This window comes from Protopterus annectens, chromosome 4.part0 (genome assembly GCF_019279795.1).
Source record: "Protopterus annectens isolate FY-2018-M chromosome 4.part0, PAN1.0, whole genome shotgun sequence".
Lineage (NCBI taxonomy): Eukaryota > Metazoa > Chordata > Ceratodontiformes > Protopteridae > Protopterus > Protopterus annectens.
The window spans coordinates 1,575,286,793-1,575,312,203 of NC_056733.1; positions in this window are offsets into that span (position 1 = coordinate 1,575,286,793).

Sequence of the window (25,411 nt, forward strand, 5' to 3'; positions counted from 1 at the left end):
TCCCAACCTGTACATATGACAATGTCAATGCTACCAATGGTCAGAGCATTCACACAATAACTGGCCAGCCTCTTAGCCACTCACAAAGCCAGTGACCTTTGGAGGAAAGGTGTTGAATGAGAATGACTACTTACAACAATGAAGAGTAATAGACGCAGTTAACTGCAGAAAATTAGTAGTATTACGAATCTGTCAATACGTACCAAGTTAGTAGTACTAATATGGTAGAAGTGTCAGCGATTGTCCCTGAGTTGTCATAGCCTTGTCCCTGTCACTGTAGAAATGAGTCCCCGAGTATCACAGAGGTCTGTACACATAAGTACACCAACCAACTGTCACATCTGTTGACAGGACTATTGCATACCTGTAGTGAATTTATAACTCATGTCCAGAATAATATTCATTGTATCTATAAATGAATGAAATAGTCAAATGGAAAGGGAAACACGTGGAAACCCCCACCCCCGAACCTGCTTTATGTAGTGGAACCACTCCCCACCCTAAATTATGTAGCACCGACTTAATAATGTGGTCAGAGGTGCCCAAACACCTGCGTCTGTAAACACAGGTAGAATGTTAAAATCTGGACTAACTCTGTCCATGTGCTACATCTGATCTTTGAACAGTGCCAGGGCAGTTCTAGTCACCAGTCGGCCGAGCCTAAACTCGGACCAACACATGAACACCCTGACAATCAAACACGTGTATGTGCGAGGACTATAAGCGTAGGAGTTCTGAATATCCTTGGAGTGAGTAGACATGCAGCATGGGTCCAGAGCAGTAGGAAACAGGGAATGTCCTAAGTGTAGTACTGCGGTTTTCCCAGCAGGAGAATGGATGCCTGCTGTGTAAGGGAAGCGGTGAGGCGTGTGTCAGAGTAGCTATGAACCATGGGTATACATATAAATGAACCAGAACAACAACAGTGTAGTGGTTACAGCATCCACCTAACAAAAAGGCATTCCCGGTTCAAGTACGACTCTAGCACATATTAATTGTGTAATGAATGCCTATGTGCTGTAAAGCCAACACATATACATGTACAGGTGACCGCGTTTGCATGGGTCCATTAACCGGATTCCATCAAAGTGGTACTTTCATAAGGAATAAGGCACATGTAATCCCAAAAAAGTGCCTGTAAACATATGTAACTCAGAAAAAGTAGATGTAAGTGGGCCTGCGCGGGTGTACGCAGCTATTAGCATAGCAAATGTATGTTGTCGTGTACAGCTGTAACTTTTATATATATAGATAGATAGATGTGTGTATAGATAAATATCCACAGACATAACAGAAATATGCAATTATATATCTACATATATATCTATATATATATACATATATATATATATATATATATATATATATATATATATATATATATATATATATATATATATATATATATATATATATATATATATATATATATATATATATATATACATACATACACAATATATATATATATATATATATATATATATATATATATATATATATATATATATATATATATATATATATATATATATATATATATATATATATTATATATATATATATATTGTGTATGTATATATATATATATATATATATATATATATATATATATACATACATACACAATATATATATATATATATATATGGGTCTACTTTCACACCGAACGTTTAATCACCGACACACACATCCCGACCCCAAACAACCGACAACACACCACACCGCAACATACCGAACAACAAAACCGACACAAAATACGCCAAATACACAAGCACACAACAACACATCCACTAACCTAAACCTAAACCCTAACCCTAACGTCCGGACACTATCGCACACTTCACCCCTACACCCCTTCTTCCCCTAACTCAGCAACACCGACACCATCGCACACTTCACCTACCTGCACCCTAACCCTAACTCACTTACCCACCCCTAACCCAAGCACCGACACCATCGCACACTTCACCTACCTGCACCCTAACCCTAACTCACTTACCCACCCCTAACCCAAGCACCGACACCATCGCACACTTCACCTACCTGCACCCTAACCCTAACTCACTTAACCCGTCCCAGAACTACAGTCCCTCACTATCACACACTGTCCTAACCCGAACCCTACCTCCGACACAAACACACACTCACCTGTCCCACATCCTAACCCGACATCCCACAATTTCGCACTTACCTGACCGCCCTAACTCCGTAACTGTCGACACTCATCATGTCACGATCGCACATTTCCCTGTCGGTCTTTCCGCTGTCGGCGAATCTCCCGTTGTAAACCTACCTGTCGGTCATTTAGTCTCCTCTTCCCAGCGTGTCGGCGACCGTCGTTTTCTCCAGTAGACCCATATATATATATATATATATATATATATATATATATATATATATATATATATATATATATATATATATATATATATATATATATATATATATATATATATATATCTATAAGGAACGCCGAAAGATGAAAGCAAACATAAGGGTTGTGAAGGGAATCCAGAGCAAGTAAGGAATTATAAAGTGCTCGCAGCGTATGTCACATAAAGCTGCACAAGTGTGAGTAGAGCACCGCTATTCACACCAGAGGCAGGGTTATACCAGTGGCCATAACATTGTTGAAGTGCTACATCAACATTGTAAACAGACGGAGTGTAGTACATGTTGTAACCACCTACACTTGTAATCCGCAAATCGTTCGTAATCCATAACACCAGGAAAGGCACGTATGTGGAAATATGAATGGATGGTGAGCCTGCGAATACACGAGGCGGTACAAAATGTGTGTAGGGCCCCAACGCTCATGAGAGGGCAATGTGTAAAGGTGTGTCATGGCTGTGATATCGGGTGTATAATGGCTGTTATGCGTGGAAACTCAACACGGGTGTGCAGGAGAAACTATGGATATGCGATTATGGACACAGGAGTGCTAGGGTATGTTGCTCCGGGTGCAATGGAGCGGCCCGTGGAGGTCAGCTAATATGTAGGTGTGATTCCCAGATAGAGCGTCGTTTGCATGGAGACATGCGTGAATGGGCATATCGTTGTCGGACATTGTGCATCAGGGCTGGCAGCCCGGCACGTAAAACCTATACGCCACCCATGAGTGGAACGGAGTTCTGCTGTGACAACCAAACCGGGAAAAGCAGAAAGACACAACTATATGAAGACATCAATATGTTGCTGTACAGTCACAGTAACACAAACACTCATCCTGTCAACAGTAATAATATGAATATGCACAGAAACAAACACAGTAGCAGGAATAATAGGCTGCGCATATGAGTAATAAGTCGAATGACACTGTATCACATCCCATTTAGCAGCTGTACCCCAGACATGAAAAACGTGCGACATCTGTCCGCTGTATAACGTGCAATATACTGATCACAAGTTCACCAGAGTGAAGTGTTGGTGTCATAATGACTAAGGCAATAGTATGCTGTTGAAGCAGAGATAAAACCCAATACGCATGTGTAAGTGTCCATGTCCGGGAAATGTATAGGTTAACGGACACACAGATGTATATATAGATAAAAACTTATATATACATATATCTATATTAATTTACATACACATATATATTCATACAGATATATATATATATATATATATATATATATATATATATACACACACAAGGATATACTATGGATATAAATAGATAGATTTATATACACAAACAACAGGTATTGATATATACACATACGCACAAAACAAAATATATATGTCAGTGTAGATATGCACATGTACATAAATAGGTTACTTTACAGCAATTAGGGGTAACATATTTACAGCCCAGGCATATGTGACTGGGAGGTCCAATAAATAAACATTGTACCCCCCACATCGCCCAGCTAGGTCGGACAGACATACAGACAGGCAATACAGATCAATACACTGCCACTGTCCAAAACACCGGTAGGAAAGTACCAGTGGGAGAGATCTGCAAGGTCTACACTTTAAACATGGATAACGGTGTCCCTTGCGGGACCCCAAAAATTCAGGGTACGTGTGAATATGCTGACACTAATATGAGCAGGATGTAGGTGTACATGGAACAGTAGGTTGTGCAAGTGTGATAATACATGGGTTGACAAAACGTATGACATGTGTCCCGAGACGGGGAGAGTGGGCAATGTGTAGGGGTGTGCTCATACCCCAGCTGCGCTCGCAGTAAGTATTTGTCATGACTGCTGTAGAGGGGTGCCAGGTAGGTGGACCATGGGTATGCAATAATGGCCTTAAGTGTGCAGGTGCTGGTTGGCAGAGAAATAGTAGGCCCGCCCAGTGGAAGTCATTAATATTCATATGTGGGCATAGCATATGGCTACACCTCCCAAACCTGATGAGCACATCTACTGGATAGTTTGTAAACCATCGGAGGAATACATAGAGACCAAATCAGTGCCGTGTACCCGATTAGCATGGACATCCATAGTTATGTATCAGAGTGTAACAAAGTCCAACTAAACACTTCCAGAACTAGTGATATTAGGTGAACAGGTGGCGGAATACAGGTAATGACAGATGACAACATGTATGAGTCATAAACAGCATGTACCTTGACAAACGTGAATGAATACATAAGCTCTGTGACTGTAAATGTGTCTGGTTAATAGAACCAATCGTCTAAATGTGTCCCACAGGGTGTTATGCATTGTTCCTGATACAGTGTTCATTCACACTCATTGGTATGTGAGTTCTGCTACTGACAGAAAGTGCATAATTTGCTGACCACCTTAGGTAGATGATAGCATAATAGAAGTGGTTCAACACCCGTACGCCTGTGAGGGATACACCCGTCTGGGCAGTTGTGTCCTGCAAAATGACAGTTATGGCACATGGCCTGTGAGTTCGGGAATGGAGGCTATATAGTGTGTGTAGTGGTGTCAGACATTAAATTGTTGTATCAGAAACAGCTACATGTAATAGGAAACAGTATTATCAATTATAATGCTACATGAATAACCTTAATGTATGCAAACCATGGAAGTCATCCGTTTACTACTGGCTGTTTGTATGTGTTGCCTTGACACATGTGATAGCTCTACATATAAGGTCTATAGGGCCGCCACCATTCTGAATGGCCAAAGTGGTACCTGCTCTGTAGAAATGTCAGACATACCAGGGCAGAACATACCTACAGCCATGCATAGTACAGAAATATACATATTGGCACAAATCAAAGTGTAGTCTAGCAGCAGTAAAGTTGCTTATGCTACTACATATAACATGTCGACGTGTCAGGTATACAAGACTTGTAACAAGCAACCAGGACAGACACGTACAACATGAGAATGTCCCCTAATCAGGACAGTTGCAATGGCTAGAGTATTGTCCATACCTCTCAACTCTCCCTGAATTTCAGACATGTCCCTGAGTTTGACTGAAAGTTTAACTCTGTCCCTCTTAATCCCTCCTAAAATTAGTGACTGTTGAAGGAAAGGTGGTGAATTACACTTAATGACTAATGACAATAAGTAAGAGTTATAAACTACTTTTACTTCAGAATATGTGTATTAAGCCATATGCTCTGATTCTGTCAATGTTTCAAGTTAATAGCACTACTTTTGTAAAAGTGTCCCTGATTTTTTTCTTGACCTGTCCCTGATTCTGTAGAAATGTGTCCCCGATTGGTGGAGAGGTCTGGTATTGTCACATGAGATATGCCTAATGAGGGACTGTCCCATACATAGTGGAAAAGGTGTCACTCCCACAGTCTCCCGTCGTGCAATCTGAAAGGTGGAAAACGTACAGTAGGTATGCGGTAGCATGACTCGGCGGACAGCTGCGTTAACAAACTCATAGTCACATGTCAGCATTGCAGAGTATCAGTTCCCATGTATCAAGCAGATGGGAGCAGATCATATGAGGAACACGCATATAATATGATTACATCACTGGACAGGCCGCCGAGTCCGTACAGTTGAACGCCTGCTTTCGAAAATGATTACACATACCCAATACTGTAGTCATGTAGTCCGATGTAATACGCATCACAAGGGATTGCACACACCCAGCGTGAGTGACAAATGTAAGCGGAAATGTCGGTGAGCGAGCGGGTGTAAGCGTGTTTGTCTACCAGTATGCCAGTAGTGCACTGTCAAAGAAATGTGGAGTCTAAACGTGTATACGGTGCTGTGACCAGAGGTCAGCAGTGCTTAACACTGTGCAAACCCACGCACAACTGCTCCCACCTGCTGGAATGTGCCTTACCCAGTCCGTATCCAAAGGTGTCTGTCTGTCCGCAAACAAAGAACCACCCTATTCACGTGTTGGTAGCAGTACCCTGCGCACATAGCTCATGTGAATTAACAATAGACCATGGCATATGTACAGACAATAGACCACACACACACCATACAGCGCAGTCATCCAACAGTATAGCAATGTACTGGCAGATATGTCCGGACCACTGGTGTATGCATGCCTGGCCGTCCTGTGTTTCAGTGTGTGAGCATGCCCAGTATGACTGTTACGCATGTTGTTGACCGACATTACCGTCATACCGTCATGTGTGTGAGCATGCCAGGTATGGTCAGCTGTATCGCATGTGTCACATGTCCAGATAGTTAGTATTGTGTTGCTGACCCCTCCGTTCTACACAGGTGTCATGCTGTGTCTGCACGGTAGCTAATGGTCATGTGGCATTGACAGTTGCAACATGTCTGCATAGCGTGGGGGGACATCCAACCACAACCACAGTCCTACACAGCACCGTGGGTGGCGCACATGACTCTCACATGTGTAGGTTTGACGGGGGGCACAGCCAACAGTTGTACACATCTGCCGCTACTGTACTAGTATGCCGGGTACTCCATGTCAGTGTGTGGACCTACCTAAATTGCTGGTTGGAGGGATACCAGTGTATGTCAGTTCCCAGCTTTAAATACTAGCACAGTGGTGTTGGATGTCTTAGCTTACACAACCTACATAAAACTGCCTGGCCAGCTGTAGTCTGTGTGTGTCTTAGGGGGTTGGGGTCATTCATTGGACATATCCATAGGCCATCGTTCATAGGTTCATAGGTTGGTACTAGGCTATTAGCCCTAGGGCCTATACAAGCCTAGTCATAACAATTCCCTGGCTATTTCTTCCAACACTATTTACTTCCCTGGACCCCTGTCTAGCAGGGCAACTGACATGATCCCTGGGGTGAATTTCCTTTCTCCCATCCAATCATCAAGGTTCCTTTTGAAGAGGGCCAGAGAGGCACTCTGCTTGACATGTATGGGCAATCTATTCCAGAGTCTGAGGTGTCTCTGGATCAGGAACCTATCCCTCCATCATGTTTCGTTTATTGTGATGACAAGGTTTAGATCCCTGGAGCATGTGGCTCTGAGTGATTGGGATTTCTTTAAGTGTAGCATGCCCAACAGCTCTGGGTTTGACATGACCTTGTATGTTAAGCAGAGATCGCCTCTGAGTAGACGATATGCGACAGAGTATAGCTGGAGTTTTTTAAGACGGTCAGCATAGGGCATCTGCTTTAGGCCTGTGATTCTTTTAGTGAGGTATTTCTGCGGCCTTTCCAGTTGTTGCAGATGTCTTGAGCGGTACATACCAAACGGGGCGTTGTATTCTATAATGGGTCTAATGAGGGATGAGTACAGTGGGACAATGACCTCCTTTTTTCTGGATGAAAAGCCCTTAGTGATGAGGTGTGCCACATAGAAAGATTTCCTGACTGTTGTGGCGATGTGGTTATCGAAGGTGAGACCACTGTCCACCTGTATCCCTAAGTCTCTTATCACACTTTCAGTGTTTAGTGTACTGCCACCTATATGGTAATTCACAGATACATGTTTTTTCCCAAAGGGGATAACTATACATTTCTTGGCATTGAGCTTGAGTCCATGGTTCTGGCACCAAGCATCTGTTTCTGTAAGGCCCTTTTGTAGAGTATCCACATCATTTGGGGATTCAATAATGGCTCCCAGTTTGCAGTCTTTGTTAACCAGAGTCCCTTAGTGTTGGCCTTTACTTCAGAGAAGTAGATGCCAAACAAGAGCGGCCGCAGGACTGAACCCTGAGGTACTCCACTTTTCACTTGTCTGGAGCTGGATTTGGAGTTGGCTACTTTTACAGTGTGGGTTCTTTCAGTAAGCCAGTTAGCAACCCATTGGGTGATGTAGGGATTAATGCCCAGTTTAGTAAGTTTATCTATGATTCCAGAGTGGAGGATGGTGTCAAAGGCCTTGGCAAGGTCTAGATAGGCTGTGTGGACCACCTTACCCTTGTCCATGGCTCTGGAGACTGATTCAAAGAAGTCAATCAGGTTCAGGAGACAAGATCGGCCCTTCACAAACCCAAACTGGTTGGGGTCCAGTGTTTGAAGGTTGCCAGTGTCTTTGTTTATAAGTTCCATGATAATACGCTCCATGGCCTTGCAGATAAGGCTTGTCAGACTGATGAGACGGTAGTTTCTAGGATCCAAGGTGGATTCCCCCTTTTGGAGTGGGACAACTGTAGCTGTGTGCCACTCAGTGGGCACGAAACCTGAGGTGAGGCTATGATTAAACATGACACTTAGGTGAGGTGAAAGTTCATTTTGTAGTTCATGTAGTACACAGCCCGGCATGTCATCTGGTCCCATGGATGCTGTATTCTTAGCTTTGGAGAGTGCATTTTTTACCTGTGTGGCCATTATTACCAGAATTTGGCAATCTTCCGGTATTGAGATGGGCCATTTAGGGGGTGAGAGAGGGGTGAAGTTGGCACTGAATCGATCTGCCAGGATATTGGCAATATCCTTGGGATCAGTATATTTAATGCCATTCTGTTTTAGCTCAGAGCAGATCTGAGCATTGCCATTTAGATTCTTGACATAGTTACAGAATGCCTCATGGTTGTCTTTGGAATCTTTGGCAATTTTATTTTCGTAACTAGCTTTGGAGGATTTTATGCGGGATCACAGTTTCTTACTGAGGCTTGTAAGGAAGTTTTTTGCATCCTGGGATTTTCCTCTTTTCTGCAACAGTTTCTTCCTTTTGTTGTAAAGTTTGTTTATGGCAGGGGACCACCAGATTGGCTTCCTTTTTTTGGATGAGAGCACCTTGGTTCTATTTGGGATGGCACGATTCATGCATGAGTGGATGTGCTCGTACAGTGCCTTAGTTTAGGATTCAGCAGTTGAATTTTCAGTTCCCGTCTGCATGGGTGTCATGAAGTTTGTCACTTCTGACTTGAGTAGTATGAAGTTAGCTTTGGATAAGTTTTTTATGGAGGTTTCCTTACTGGGGAGTGGGGGTGGAATCTGCATGTTAAGGGTGATTAGCTTATGGTCAGACCTGACTAACGAGGGGGTGACCATAGGTGTGGAGCATTGATTTCCCATGTTGGTAATGACCAGGTCTAGAATATTGGACCCCCTGGTGGGACTATGGATTAGTTGATCCAGGGAGTTGGAATTTATGAATTCCAAGAACCATTGGGCAAAGGTGTTGGTACAGGAGTAGTTTTCCCAGTTAATGGCAGGGTAGTTAAAATCACCCAGTATTAGGGTGTTTGGTTCTATCTTAATATTTTCCAGTATGTTTAGAAACATGTAGTGAGAATCTTGGGGTATGGTGGGGGATCTGTAGCAAGCTACAATTTGGATTGCAGTCTTACCTAGTGTTAGTTGCACCTGGAGAATTTCAGACACATTGTGTTGGGCAACTAGCCTGGTGGTGTGAATATCCTTGGTGAATATTGACACTCCTCCACCTTTAGTGTTTCTGTCCTGGTTTGGTGGCCGAAAAGTGTGGTAAGAGTTGTAGCTTGATATTGCAGGGGTTCTCTCTGGAGCCTTGAACCAGGTCTCAGTTACTGCACAGATATCGATGTTCTCCATTTTTAGGAGTGCATCGAGAGAGTGCATTTTGAGGTTTAGACTTCTAGCATTGAGTAGCATTACCTTCAGATTTTGCATGCTTGTACCTGTTACGGTGGTGGTTTTGTCCTTTGAACTTTGCCTAAAAAAGGCACTATAGGGGTTGCAAGAGCCTTAGCCAGTAACCTGAATCCCAGGGGCGACAAGTGCAGACCATCTCTGACAAAGCATCGTGGTCTGTCAATCATGTCGTCCCAGGCAGACAGATACTGGATCCCCTTTGAATGACACCAGAAGCTTAGCCAATTGTTGAAGTCAATCATTTTGTCCTTATATTGTGGTATCATTCTGGGTGAAGGCAGGATGCTACTCAGGGCTAGGGTCATACCTGCCTGGGCCACAAGATCCGAGAGCTCTTCCATGTCTCTTTTCCTGTAGTCCAGGGAGGTACATCTCAAGTCATTCACTCCAACATGGACAATGACAGAGTCATATTTGTACCTGTTGTGGAGTGACTTGAGTGCATGCGTTATGTGGCGGATCCTGGCACCCGACAGGCAGCTGACTGTAATTTTCTCCTTGTTCAACCTAGTGAGAGGGACATCAGTGTGCCGGACTATAGAGTCACCTATGACTAAAGTGTTAGGTACATTGTCTTGCCTTAGGGGCTGTTGCTGGGTGGCACACTGGTGTTGTGAACTATGTGACACTTTGGTTGTGATTGGTGTTTGTTTGCGTTTCAGCTTCAGAGGTCCTTGTTGCTTGGGCAGGTTACAGTTAAGGGCCGCTGCATATGTGGATTTAGTGTTGCTATGTGTGGGTGTTGGTGGTGTGGGTTTAGAAGGGCTATGTGTTGCTTGAGGTGTAGTGTGGGTGTTAACCTTCTCCTCTTGACTGTCTAGCACAATCTTAGGTGGAGAGAGCTTTGCTTCCATTTTGGCTATGTAAGTGCATCTCTCACAGGTTGTAGTGTTGGGTGGTAGGAGGAGAGGGTTGTCTGTGTACATGAGGCAATTGCTGCATTGCCCCAGTATGCCCAGATTCACCAGGTGGACAGGAGAAATCACCGGATGCTGACCCTTGGACATGCCTGGTTTGGTGCTTTTTTTTTTTGTAAAGTACAGGAGCTGTTTTCCCTTACCTTAGCAAGGTACTTTGCAATTATAGGCTGTTTAGTGCCTACTATTAATTTCTCCTTATTAACAAGGAGAGTTGAGTGCTTGTATCAGTTTAAGGCTTCCTAGTGCTTTCCAGCAGGTATTAGAGAAAGTGCTAGTCACATGGATGCTTAAGGGTAAGATGAAAAAAAAATGCACACTGCAGTGTGCACTAGAGAAGTTAGATGTGAAAGTAGGTAACTTAAGTTTTACCTGTTTAAAAGTTAAGGTTTAGTGGAGAGTTACTATTTTTAAAACAGCAAGATGGATTGAAAGGGGTGGTCACTTTTGTATTCTGGTACTATGGAATACAGTAGGATGGCCAATAAATTTAAATTGTTGAAGGGGAGGGATTTCAAAAATGATGATTTTGTGATTACTCACACAAGCCAGTGAAAGTAGAGAGGAAATGAGATATATGGTCAGATTAACATAAGAGGCAGGCAACTAGAAAGACAGTGGTATTTAACAAGACAACTGTAACTGGGTGGGAGGGTGGGAAAAAATTCTGCCTGACTCAGATGAAAGAGAGCTGTGGTCTATTTTGAAGTTTTAATATTCTGTTAAAGCAGAATGCAAGTAAAACACAAGGTAAAGAAAACAAACCACAGTATTCAAAATATAGAAAGGCAATAAATTAATACAAAATACAAAAAATAAAAGCAAACTAACCTTTCCTTCACAGCAAAGTGTAGTAGAGTCTGGATGAGCCTTTCTGGTAAAGCTCTGAAATGTTTTATTTTACCCCTTAAATAGAAAGTTTAGTTCCTAGCTCCACCCCTCAGTTAACAAATGATTAACCTTAAGTGACCTCTTCTACCTTATGAATGAGTCCTTAATTGATCAGTTCTAATTTCTGCCTGACTCAGAAGAGAGAGAGCTGTGGCCTCTTTTGAAGTTTTAATATGCTGTTAAACCAGAATGCAAGTAAAACACAAGGTAAAGAAAAAAAAAACAGCATTCCAAATATAGAAAGGCATTAAATTAATACAAAATACAAAAAATAAAAGCAAACTAACCTTTCCTTCACAGCAAAGTGCAGCAGAGTCTCGATGAGCCTTTCTGGTAAATCGTATATCATTTGTCTGTATTGGTCCACATCTGTTCAGCTGTATGGAACGTGTGTGGGCTGTATGGACACACATGATGGTCAGCCTATAATCTGCAGTGGGTTAGGACACCCTTTGTATTGCAGGCTACCATTGTGACCCCCCATATGTGCTACAGAGGTCATGGTGCCACTATGGATGTGTACTGTCTGCTGCCCTAACATTTGGTCACCACAGTCACTTGTATGCTCACATACATACCATACCAATGGGTAAATACACATTCTAATACAACTGCCAATTGTTAGGTCAATAGACATACCCTGGGTGTGTTCTGGACTTTAGGATGGTGCTGGAGGGCTGCCTCCTATACATGGCTGAGCATAGATAGTGTCACGTTTGGCATCCATTGTACTGTGTGTGGGTCAGAGAGGGGAAATTCGTGGGTACCAACTGTGTCAGTGCATATGCCTTGTGTTGCCTCTTTACCAAGGGCAGGTCATACTGTGCATGGGCTTTCGCAGACTGTGCCCTGCTCTGGTAGTTCCTTCACCAAGTCACACTGTGCCTGTACAGGCCTTGGCAGTAGTGTTGGGCTGTGTGGCCCTGCCCCATGCTGTTCCTGCTGCAACTTTTACTGCAGGATAAGATTGTGTAGTATAGCAAATACCATAACAACTTGTATGCATGTAGCTTGTGAATACTGCAGAGCTCCACCGGATGTGTCTGGATACCAGAACCATGAACTGAGCATCCCAAACACATGCACAAGTATATGTCTTGCCTGTGCATCCACCTCAATATGGTGTGAGCGTTCAGGTGTGTGTGCATTGCTGATGGGTGTCATCAGCCACGACACCAGTGTTTACCCAGCATCTCCCACTAGGAGACTGTAGGGGATGTCCATATTGGCATTGGTGTGGTACAGCTGCGTCAGAAGCCATATATCGGAATCATCATAGCTTCCAGGGCAGACAGCACACACATTCAGTCTCATGCCCTGGCCATCGCATATGGCCTAGCTGTTGGAGGGTATGCCCCTGCAGTGACTGTAGGCCTTACCCCACTCACTGGGTGGTGCTACGATGTGTATGTGTGTGCAGGCTATAGCACCCAGTACCCCAGGGTAGTCATCCATGTGGTTGAACTGATGCATATTGCTGGTCTACTAATCATGTGTGTTGAGGACATGTACGTGCTCACTGGCATGTGTTGACATGGCATCTGTGAACTGGTGCAATACTTTGGATGCAGATGCCTGTGAGATACCCATGATATCCGCAGTTGTGCTGCATGAGGTACCTGTGGCTAGCACACCTAGGCCAACACATACCGTGGTATCCACTGTGATGTGTTTCCCTTGGCCTGTTTGATGTGTCAGGTGTGGCAGGCACAGGTCAACAAGCTGCTGTAGGACGTCTCTGTCCACCCCATAGTGCTCCACCATCCCCAGCCCATGTAGTCCCTGGTAAGTCACCCTGGGTCTATAAAGTCTTATGTCACCCCAGTAAGGGTTGCACGGCAGCATACACATCCTCACTGCCCCAGCCTCCTGCACATGTTGGTATATGTTGCCTGCTGCAGCCCATCTCAATTGGTTGGACTGTGTCATGAAATGTCCCCGCAGGTATACACCGGTGGTGTAGAGTGCGGACAAAACCTGTGTGTATGCTGCTTGCACACATTAGCGTACTGTTCAGGTGCAGGCTGGTCATGTCATATGCTGATTGTGCTGATCAACACCTGTTCGTGCAGCCTGTACACCCTGACTACCCCACCACTGCTGTCATCCCTCCCAATGTCACCAGGCAGGTATAGACACATCCATAGCTTAGGTGTGCTAAGGCAGGAGCACTCCCGAGGCACAGTTCTGCAATGTACTTACAGTATGCCTGACCCCCCTCCCATGCTGTCAACTATATTCGAGACCTGCACCCGGCTGACTACACACATACACTCCAGGGACCAGCATCACACCCTGGTGATAAATGGGATACACTATTGTCAACCTCATCTGCATTGTATAGTCTTCTAATGAATAGTTATATGACCCATACCGAACCTCCAAATTAATAACCACTGCTCAGTGTCATACACAACTGGTAACAGGTGCCTTACTATCACCATATTCGATGTTCCATGGTCTTCCCAGCAACAAAATAACTGGTGTCTACACGACTACAACCCATGACCCTGCACACTACAGACAATGTGCATTACCACCACACCATAGCAGATATACATAGATCCTAGGTTATCACATACAGATCATCCAGCACAAACATTCAATAGTGCTGATGTCCCCAGACATATATGTTCACATCTATGTCCACCTCTATATCTACATATATCACATATATTATTTGTATACATATATACATGGACATATATATATATATATATATATATATATATATATATATATATATATATATATATATATATATATATATATATATATATATATATATATATATATATATATATATATATATAAATATATACATACACACATATACATGTACACACATATGTAGATATGGCATTATATCACAACAGCGGACCACATGACAGCAATGCATTAGACAGGAATGAAAAGGAAACTACATGTGCCACCTGCATCATGTAGTGTTGTTACTATCAAGGCACATGTGTTTTGTTGTGTCACACGGGTCAGTCCATATCAACCTGCCTAAACAGCAAAGACCTCCTAAGCAGATATCCAAGCAGCAGCCACCCCTCAACAATACCCACGAATCACATATCTCACAAAATCAGTGTGCCTCACAGTCACAGCCCTTAAGGCCAAACAACACACCAAATACACTTGTTATAGGGGACTCTATTGTCCGGCACACTGACGTCCCACTCACCAGACTGAACAAGGAGAAGGTCACTGTAAGCTGCCTGTCAGGTGCCAGGATCTGCCACATAATGCAAGCACTCAAGTCACTCCAAAGCAAGTACAAGTATGACTCCGTCATTGTCCATGCTAGTGTGAATGAACTGAGACGTACCTCCCTAGACTACATGAAAAGAGACATAGAGGAGCTCTCGGACCATGTAGCCCAGGCTGGTATGACCCTGACCTTGAGTAGCATCTTGCCCTCACCAAGAATGATGCCACAGTATAAAGACAAAATGATCAGTTTCAACAATTGGCTAAAGTTTTAGTGTCATTCAAAGGGGATCCAGTGTCTGTCAGCCTGGGATGACATGCTCGACAAGCCACGTTGCTTCACTAGGGACGGCTTGCACCTGTCACCCTTAGGCTTTCTTATACTGGCCAAGGCTCTTGCCACCCCCATAGTGCCTTTTTTAGGCAAGGCTCAAAGGATAAACCCACCTCCATAGACAACCCAAGGATAAAAAACTAAAGGTAATGCTACTCAATGCCAGAAGTCTAAACCTCAAGATGCACGCACTCAAGGCTCTCCTCAGTATGGAGAAAATCGATGTCTGTGCAGTGACAGAAACCTGGTTCAGGGCTCCTGAGAGCACTCCAGCACTACCAGGTTATAACTCATACCATGCGTTTCGGCCCCAAAACTCAGACCGAAGCACAAAAGGAGGGGGAGTATCTATATTCATCAAAGATACCTACATCTCCAGGTTAGTGGTACTGCACAAAGCATTGGAAGCCATCCATGTGCAACTAACAGCGGGCAAAACTGCCTTTCAGTTTGTAGCCTGCTACAGAACACCCTCCCTATTACAGGAACCCCACTTGGCATTCCTGAGAACACTGGAGAATATGAAGGTCTCTCCAAACACCATGTTATTGGGTGACTTCAACTACCCAAACATTGACTGGGAAAACTACTCAAGCCCAAACACCCTCGCCCAACGGTTCCTTGAATTTATAAACTGTAACGCAATTGAACAACTGGTCACCACTCCCACAAGAGGGAACAACATATTGGACCTTGTCATCACCAACATGGGGACTCTATGTTCCACACCAGAGGTAAACCCCTCATTGGTAAGATCAGACCATAAACAAATTTCCCTGGACATCCATATCCTGTCCCCACCCCCAGCCAAGGAAATCACTGTAAAGAATTTCTCAAAAGCCAACTTTGCACTTCTCAAGACTGAGGTGGAATCCTTCAAAGCCCCTGGGCCGGAGGATAATACAGCCCAATCCACAGAATCCTTTACAAATGCATTCTATGAGCACCTGCAGGAATGCATGGATCATGCTATCCCAAATAAAACCATGACTCACTCCCCCAAAAACAGGAGACCGGTCTGGTGGACCCCGGCCATAAATAAGCTATACAACAGAAGGAGGAAGCTACTACATGACAGAGCAAAATCCCAAAAAGGGAAGGCATCTCTGATCAGTATTAGCAAGAAACTTCGATCCGTCACACTAAGGATAATCACAAGGCCTTCTTTAGTTATGTCAGGAACATGGGAGGTATCTCCCAGATATGCTCTGAATTGTTGCATAATGGTACAAAATATTCCGGACCTACAGACATAGCCAACATCCTGGCAGACAGATTCAGTGCAAACTTCCCCCCCAAAGGAGCAAATGCCTATCCCAACTGAATGCAACCTCCATGACATCACAGATGCACAGGTGAAAGCTGCCCTCTCCAAAGCAAAAAACACAGCATCTATGGGACCGGACGGTGTCCCAGGCTGTGTCTTACATGAACTCCAAGAAGAACTGACCCTCAAATTAAGTCACTGTTCAAACTTAGCCTTACTACAGGATATGTACCCAAAAAATGGTGTACAGCTACAGTGGTCCCACTTCACAAAGGTGGTGCCACAACGGACCCCGGAAACTATCGCCCCATAAGCCTGACTAGTCTGGTCTGTAAAGCTATGGAGCGTATTATCATGGAACTCATAAACAAAGACATTGGGAGCCTCCAGACACTGGACCCTACCCAATTTGGCTTTGTTAAGGGCATATTTTGCCTCTTAAACCTAGTTGATTTCTTTGAAACAGATACCAAAGCCATAGATGAGGGCAATGTAGTCCACACAGCCTACCTGGACCTTGCAAAAGCCTTCGACACAATACCCCACTCGGGCATCATAAATAAGCCTACCAGCTTAAATATCAACCCCTATATCACAAGATGGGTTGCAAACTGGCTCAGAGATAGAACCCACATGGTCAGAATCGCAGGTGCCATGTCCGAATCTAAACCAGTTACAAGTGGCGTCCCACAGGGCTCAGTTCTGGGACCTCTCTTGTTTGGTATATACTTCTCTGAGGTTCAGGCTAACATGGGGGGATTATGGCTGACAAAGTTCGCAGATGACTGCAAACTGGGGGCCATAATCGAATATCCAGCTGACACAAGCATCCTCCAAAAGGGTCTCACAAAGATGGATGCTTGGTGCCAGAGCCATGGCCTCAAGCTAAATGCTAAAAAGTGCATAGTCATCCCCTTTGGGAAAAACAAGGTGCCCATAAATTACCACATAAGTGGTAATCCATTAAGTACAGAAGAAGTAATTAGAGATTTAGGGACCAATGTAGATAGTAATCTCTCCTTTGATAATCAAGTTGCCAAAGTGGTTAGAAAGACCTTCTATATAGCCCACCTTATCACTAAAGGGTTCGCATCTATATCAAGAGAGGTCATTGTGCCCCTCTACTCGTCACTCATCAGGCCCATAATTTAATACAATGCCCCTTTTGGGATGTACCTTACCCAACACCTGCAGCAACTGGAGATACCCCAAAAGTACCTCATCAAGAGGATCATGGGCTACAAACAGATGTCCTATGCAGCTCAACTAAAGAAACTCCAGCTCTACTCAGTTGCTTACCGCCTACTCAGAGGCGATCTATGCCTTATGTACAAAGCCATGTCAAACCCAGAATTAATGGACATGCTCCACCTCAAAAAATCCAAGTCCCTTAGAGCTACACACTCCAGGGATCTAAACCTCAGCACAAAAATAAATAGGACATGCTGGAGGGACAGATTCATTTCCCAGAGGCTCCCCTCACTCTGGAATAGAATCCCATTTCATGTTAGACATAGCCCCTCGCTGACCCTCTTCAAGCGAAATTTGGACGGGTGGATGGGAAATCGCAAATTCACCCCTGGGATCTCTCCTGTGTCCCTGCTAGACAGAGGCACAGTAAACTAATCTTAAAAGGGCACCTTCTGTGACCTACTTTACAGAGGCACAGTAGGCTAATCTAATAGGGAGGCGGAAGCCAAATACACTCTGGCTAGGCTTATAAATGCCCTAGGGCAGATAGCCTAGTATCTACCTATGAACCTATGAACCTAAGGGTAAGAGTAGGGCTGCTGACAGTTACTCACCAGACCTATTGGCGAATGTATGTGTTGACAACCCAGTGTCTTGGCAGAATATGCGGGCTGTGGACACTATATAGGTCAGCAACAAAACACACTGTAAACATCCAGCAGCTAGCCACCCACAGATACGGTATAACTGCCAAACACACACACCTGCCATGCCTTGCAATCGAGCACCTACCTGTCTAGTCTACCACACTACAGCATTATGCAGTAACAGAATGTGCTACCGAGTTATGGCATCTCTGCACTCCCACAGGCATACATCTAGGTGGATGACATCATCCGCAAAGTCAAAGATGCCAATAGGGAATTTATGGGGAGTGAGCCATCTAAAAGCATTACTCGGTCCCCAGGCAGCTGGAAACGCACACACACTTGGGAGGGCTGGGAGTCAAACATACACCTAACTACTTTATCACACTACAGCATTACGCAGTTACAGAACGCGCTACTGAGATTACGGGAACACAGCATTCCCAGAGGCATACTTCTAGATGGATGACATAATCCGCAAAGGCAAAGACGCCGATAGGGAATGTATGGGGAGTGATCTGTCTAAAAGCATTACTATGTCCCCAGGCAGATGGAAACACATACATACACATGCTTGGCAGGGCTGGGAGTCAAACATACATCTAACTACCTTATCACACTACAGCATTATGCAGTTACAGAACGTGCTACCAAGATTACTGGAACACAGCACTCCCAGAGGCATACTTCTAGGTGGATGACATCATCCGCAAAGGCAAAGATGCCAATAGGGAATGTATGGGGAGTGAGCCGTCTAAAAGCATCACTCTGTCCTCAGGCAGCTGGAAACACACACACTTGGCAGGGCGGGGAGTCAAACATACACCTACCTACGTTATCACACTACAGCATTACGCAGTTACAGAGTACGCTACCGAGATCACTTAAACACAGTACTCCCAGAGGCATACTTCTAGGTGGATGACATCATACGCAAAGGCAAAGACACCGAAAGGTAATGTATGGGGAGTGAGCTGTCTAAAAGCATTACTTTCTCCCCAGCCAGCTGGAAACACACACACACTGGGCAGGGCTGGGAGTCGAACATACACCTAACTACCTTATCACACTACAGCATTACGCTGTTACAGAATGCGCTACCAAGATTACTGGAACACAGCACTCCCAGAGGCATACTTCTAGGTGGATGACATCATCTGCAAAGGCAAAGATGCAGATAGGGAATGTATGGGGAGTGAGCCATCTAAAAGCATTACTTGGCCCCCAGGCAGCTGGAAACACACACACACATGGCAGGGCTGGGAGCCGAACATACACCTAACTACCTTATCACACTACAGCATTACGCATTTACAGAACATGCTACCAAGATTACTGGAACACAGCACTCCCAGAGGCATACGTCTAGGTGGATGACATCATCCGCAAAGGCAAAGATGCCGATAGGGAATGTATAGAGAGTGAGCAGTCTAAAAGCATATTACTGTCCCAAGGTAGATGTAGACAAACACACGGCAGTGGTGTGAGCAGGACAACTGCTTATTTATGGAGCACTATTACAGCACTACATAGATACGAGACGTGCCACAGACAGTACACCCTTCAAGACAGTCAACCAGTGTGTTCAATGTAGGAATCCATCCTGACGTGGGGTATGGACATCTGTTGCCTGGATGACCACCATCGCTATACAGGATGTCAATGGCCATGCCCATACACAGAGGCACATCACCGACACAAGGTGTCACTGGGCATGCTCACACACTTAGTATCACACGTCTGTTTGGAATGTACTGTGTGTCCATCTACACAAGGCATACTGGGCATGCTCACACACTTAGTAGGCTGTCTTGCATGCACACGGATTCTAAACAAGGAAGGGCACAGTTTGGAATGTACTGTGTGTCCATCTACACAATGGCGTACTGGGCATGCTCACACACTTAGTAGTAGCAAAGGGCTGTCTTGCATGCACATGGATTCTAAACACAAAAGGGCACAGTATGGTGTTACTGTCCCCACGTACATGAAGGCCACTCACATGTACTGACCAGTACACACTCAAGAGCCATCATAGATGTCTCAGATGCAGATCACAGAGGTAAATGCCGCATTCTACTATGTAGCCCTCAGACATCACCATGTCCTTGGACCAGCAACACACATCCATACATTACCACAACACCATGTGACTCATGACCAGTGGACTGTACATAGGTCTACAGCAACTGTGCAGACTACACATGTACTGACAGGGTTCCATCATGTGTTATGCAATGCAATGATACCACTGTTCATAACCAGGTCAGCTCTATACATAACAGGGGCCCTTGGTCTTACACAGCTGCAACAGATGACTGTCGCTGTACACCAAAGAACACACATGGTTGGATATGACATACATGTAATCGCAGTGGATATGTACATGGATCACACACACACACACACACACACACACACACACACACACACACACACACACACACACACAACACATATGTACATAGCATAGCTTTTGCTGTCCTCCATGCAGACAAGTGGCTACAGCAATCACACGCATGCACATGGAAGGTAGGTCCATGGCTGTTGAATGCTAACAGTACATAAGGTAGCAATGTTGACTGAGGTAACATTCTCTCTGTACTAGTTACCCATGACAACAATCATATCATACAACAGTCCATGTGTTATGTACGTCATCACACATGTCCACCAATTGCAATGCCTGCAAACATGGCTACATGACAAGCATGTAGGACCAACACACATGTACATGTAGTGGTAGACATGCAGCTACCATGCATGTGCAGTAGCTGATGTACGTAATTCATCTGTGCCTAACTACAACATGCAGTTGCAATGCAGCCCCATCATTGACACCTGTATATGGTGAAATACTGACAGTATGATAGGATGTACATCAGGTATGGATGGATGTGTGTACATAAAGTGGTGATCCACCTTTGCAGATGGATGTTTGCCGAAGACAGCTCACAGGTGTGTCACAAGCCATCATACCATTAAATGTGCAAACAGTACACTATGTTTCTGTCACTTGACGGTGAAGACATACACCTACACATGAATCAGGGTGTTACTGACTGTATGTCACTTGACACCTGTAACACTTACATCCTCCCATGTGCATATAGCAGCACAATTGCCAAAGGTAGCATTGGTACACATAATCCGGCCAATACTGCTGCATGTCTGTCAGACGTATCATCATATAGCAGGTGTATCATTCACAGTACTGCCATGTGTGTTTGCTTGTCTGACCATATATGCCACATATGGTGGGGAATACATCCCAGTTGTTACACACCCCTGTACACTGTTGTAGAGATCTGTACATACTGCAGTGTGGAAAGCATGACATAGGCAGGGATGGTGTGTGTATCACACACATGTCAGCTATCTGTATGTGAATGACATTTGTGGACTCCACAGTGTGTGTGTGTGTGTGTGTGTGTGTGTGTGTGTGTGTGTGTGTGTGTGTGTGTGTGTGTATGTATGGCTGTCTGGTGCATGGAGTGAGGGTGTATGCTACCATACAGAACAGACAGGATCCCTAACCCCTCATGGTGATGCAGTCTACTACCCTGTTGATGCCAGCCTTACTGGTTACCTGTACATGTTCATTCTCTGTGTCGCGTCATGTGGGTGCACAATACTGTGAGGGTGATTACCACATAGGCAGGGGTCCTCACCTCAACACTATTGAGTGTGTGTTATAGTGTTGTTGACCCCGTGAGTGTGGGCATGTTACTGTGTGTTTCTGTGTATGTCTGTGTGTGTTCTCATCCTGTAATGTGACAGGGTATTACTGCTACACAGTGAGGCCTCATGCTATCAAGTGGCCTCTAACATTATCATCGGCCAGACCGCTGTGTAAACCCCCCACACCATGTCAACATACCTGTGATGTGACCTGGTATGGATGTCACATCTCTAGCCACTGTAGCCTATTAAACAGCCCACATGCTTCTGGATCAGTAGATGTGTGGACATCTGTGGAATGGTAGCCTTTCTAACAGTGAGGTTGAGGCTACATATAGCATGCTGGTATTGCCATACATGCCTGTGAGTACTCCACATTTACACATGTGAAACTGCAAACGCTGCTACTTATTGGCACATGCAAGTAGACCTTAAGGAGGGAAGCAGGGCATCATTACCAACATGCTGTTACTGTTGTTACCAAGGCACATACTGTGAACATACAACAATGCACTCCAACTGCAAACACTGTAACGTAATGGCACATGCAATTAAACCTTAAAGAGGGAAGCAGGGCATAATTACCAACATGCTGTTACCATTGTTACCAAGACACATACTGTGAACATATAACAATGCATTATAAACCTTACTACATGGTATGTCTGGTGCGTGTCAACAGTACACAACTAATGTCATATACACTTATCTCACTATTCTGTTCACCCTGTGCATCAGACCATATGAGCATGTCCCTGCACGAATGGTATGGATAACAGGGATGCAGCACAGGCATCATCATATGCACAGGGTGATAATGTTTGCCAGGGGCATAGGCTGCACCAGTGGATGACATAATGTGTGTGGGTAAGGTCTGGTGATCTGATTGGACATGTGTGGTCGATATGCATGTGCATATTGCGCTGCCCTACAGATGTTTCTGCTGTGTGCGTGTATGTGTGCACACAGTTCTGCCTTTTGTCAGGCCTACACAGGGATATTATTGACAGCTCCAGATTGTACAGACCAGGATGTACAGCTCACTGTGTCCGGCCACGGCCATGTGACCTGTGCCTGCCAGGGGTTGCACGGGCACTACCAGGCGGAGGTACAGATTGGCTACTGTCCGATGACACTTGTCCACTGGAACCATGTCCCCACTGGGAACATCCAGGGCCATGTCCATGTGGCCTGCTGTGTCCTGGTGTGGACAGCACAGCACCAGCTGCACTGCTACTGCTACTAGCATGATGGAAGCGGGCATGAGAGGTGGCTCGTTCACGTTGACCTGCACTAGGTGGTGTAGCTGGCCTGCGTCCACGTGGCCTATGCCTCACTCCTACCAGATGTTCCAGCACAGACAGCTCACGCTAATGGATTGCCATGCCACGGTCAAGGATTCCAACCATGTTACCCAATCGCCTGTCCAGAACATCAGCAATCTGCTATTGAGCATTTGCCAATGCCTGGATGTTGTCATTTAGAGTATGGATAGCAGCCCTCTGAAGCCTCTGCCCTTCACTGTTCTGCCATTCAGCGCATGCCTGTGCCGCCATTACAGTCTGGAACATGTGTCTGGTGACACCAGCTGCTGCGCTCTGTCCTGCAGGTGCATGTCTGCCCGAGGGCCTCCTACGAGCAGCACTGGCCACATGCCTGTGTGGCACATCTGCAGTCATTACACTGACACCATGGTGTGGAGACACACCTTCTGTAGCCACCACACATTCCTGTTCTGAGCTAACACACACTGACTGTCCTTCCTCTATGGCCACTGGTGATGGGGTATGTGTTGGCATGAGAACTGTGTGCGTGGAAGAGGGGGACATAGCTGGGGGTGGCAACCATTGGCACAGATTCAGCCCCTGACAATCCTGCCTGTACCTCATGCATATGTTCATCACTGCTAGTATCTGTGGGGACACTAACATCAGATGGACCGCAGGAGGGTAACGCACCTACATCACCTGTGAATGCAAAGAAAGACTCTACATTACAACAGACTCACAGACACACAGACACACAGACACACCATGCATGTGATTTGACAGACGGCATGCAGCATGCATGTGATACAGCAGACGGCATGCAGATCAGACATGAATAGTGATAGTTAGTATACCTCCCTGGGTTGCACACAACAGCAAGCAGGTGTCATATCAGTAGCAGATGGCATGCAGCATGCATGTGATACAGCAGATGGCATGCAGCTCAGACATTAATAGTGGTAGTTAGCATACCTCCCTGGGTTGCACACAACAGCAAGCAGGTGTCATATCATTAGCCATGCAGTTCACACAATCATGGTAGTAAGCATGCATCCCTGTGATACACCATGTGGACCAGCACAGGTTAACAGTACACATGGCTGAAGTGACCTTGACATGTAATCTGCTGATGTATGCATTGGCATGCATACATGTCTGACACAATGGTGTCCTAACACATGTACAGCATTGTAATGGGTATCACATTGCAGTGTTGTCTGTATGCCCTACAGATAGAATGCACTTTTAGCAAATGTGCATGAGCATTGAAGGGTAGTGTGAGGCATCTACTTTGCTATACAGTGTGAAGTACAGACACTGTACCATTGCATGGCATCATGAGGTGTCTATAGTGCTATACAGTGTGTAATACGCACACAGTGCATAGTCATAACTGTGTGCATACACATTACATAACTGTGGACTGTGACCCAAGTTGCTGAGGTGTATACACACCAAACCATGCTGTGTCATGTGACAAGTCACTGGAAGACCTACGGATGACACCCCTGAACAACTACTACAAAGTCTTAGCTGCCTGGCAACCATGTCTACACATGGCAAACTTGTCAATACACCATGTCCCACATGACATTAATGTACCACACACACGAGATGCATGGTTGACAGTGATGTCCTACAGCAGCAAGGGAAATGTACGGTATCTGTGGCATGATGTGGTGTTAATGTCTGTAGAAGCTGTAGAGGTGACTACTATCATGCTATGACACAGTCGTGATTTTCAACACATCTTATATGGTCGTATTAAGTGACACCTCCACTAGCTGTGCACAGGCGTTTAGGATGTCCAGTGTTCCACATCAACTATATAACCAGTCAACTAAGGCTATAGTTGGACCATGTGTGGACAATGTGCAACAGGGTGTATACACATCACAACTACTGTGTGGCTACATGTCTCTGGCCATCCTCCATGGCCATGTGTGAACATGTGTTGGCCAAATGTTTGTGATGGCCATGTATCTCACATTTCTGTGTTGTCCCATATGACATACACCCATAGATGTCAGATATGTCACTGTCCACAGGGCTATGCAGACAACGGGTTGTATGTTTGGTATGTGGG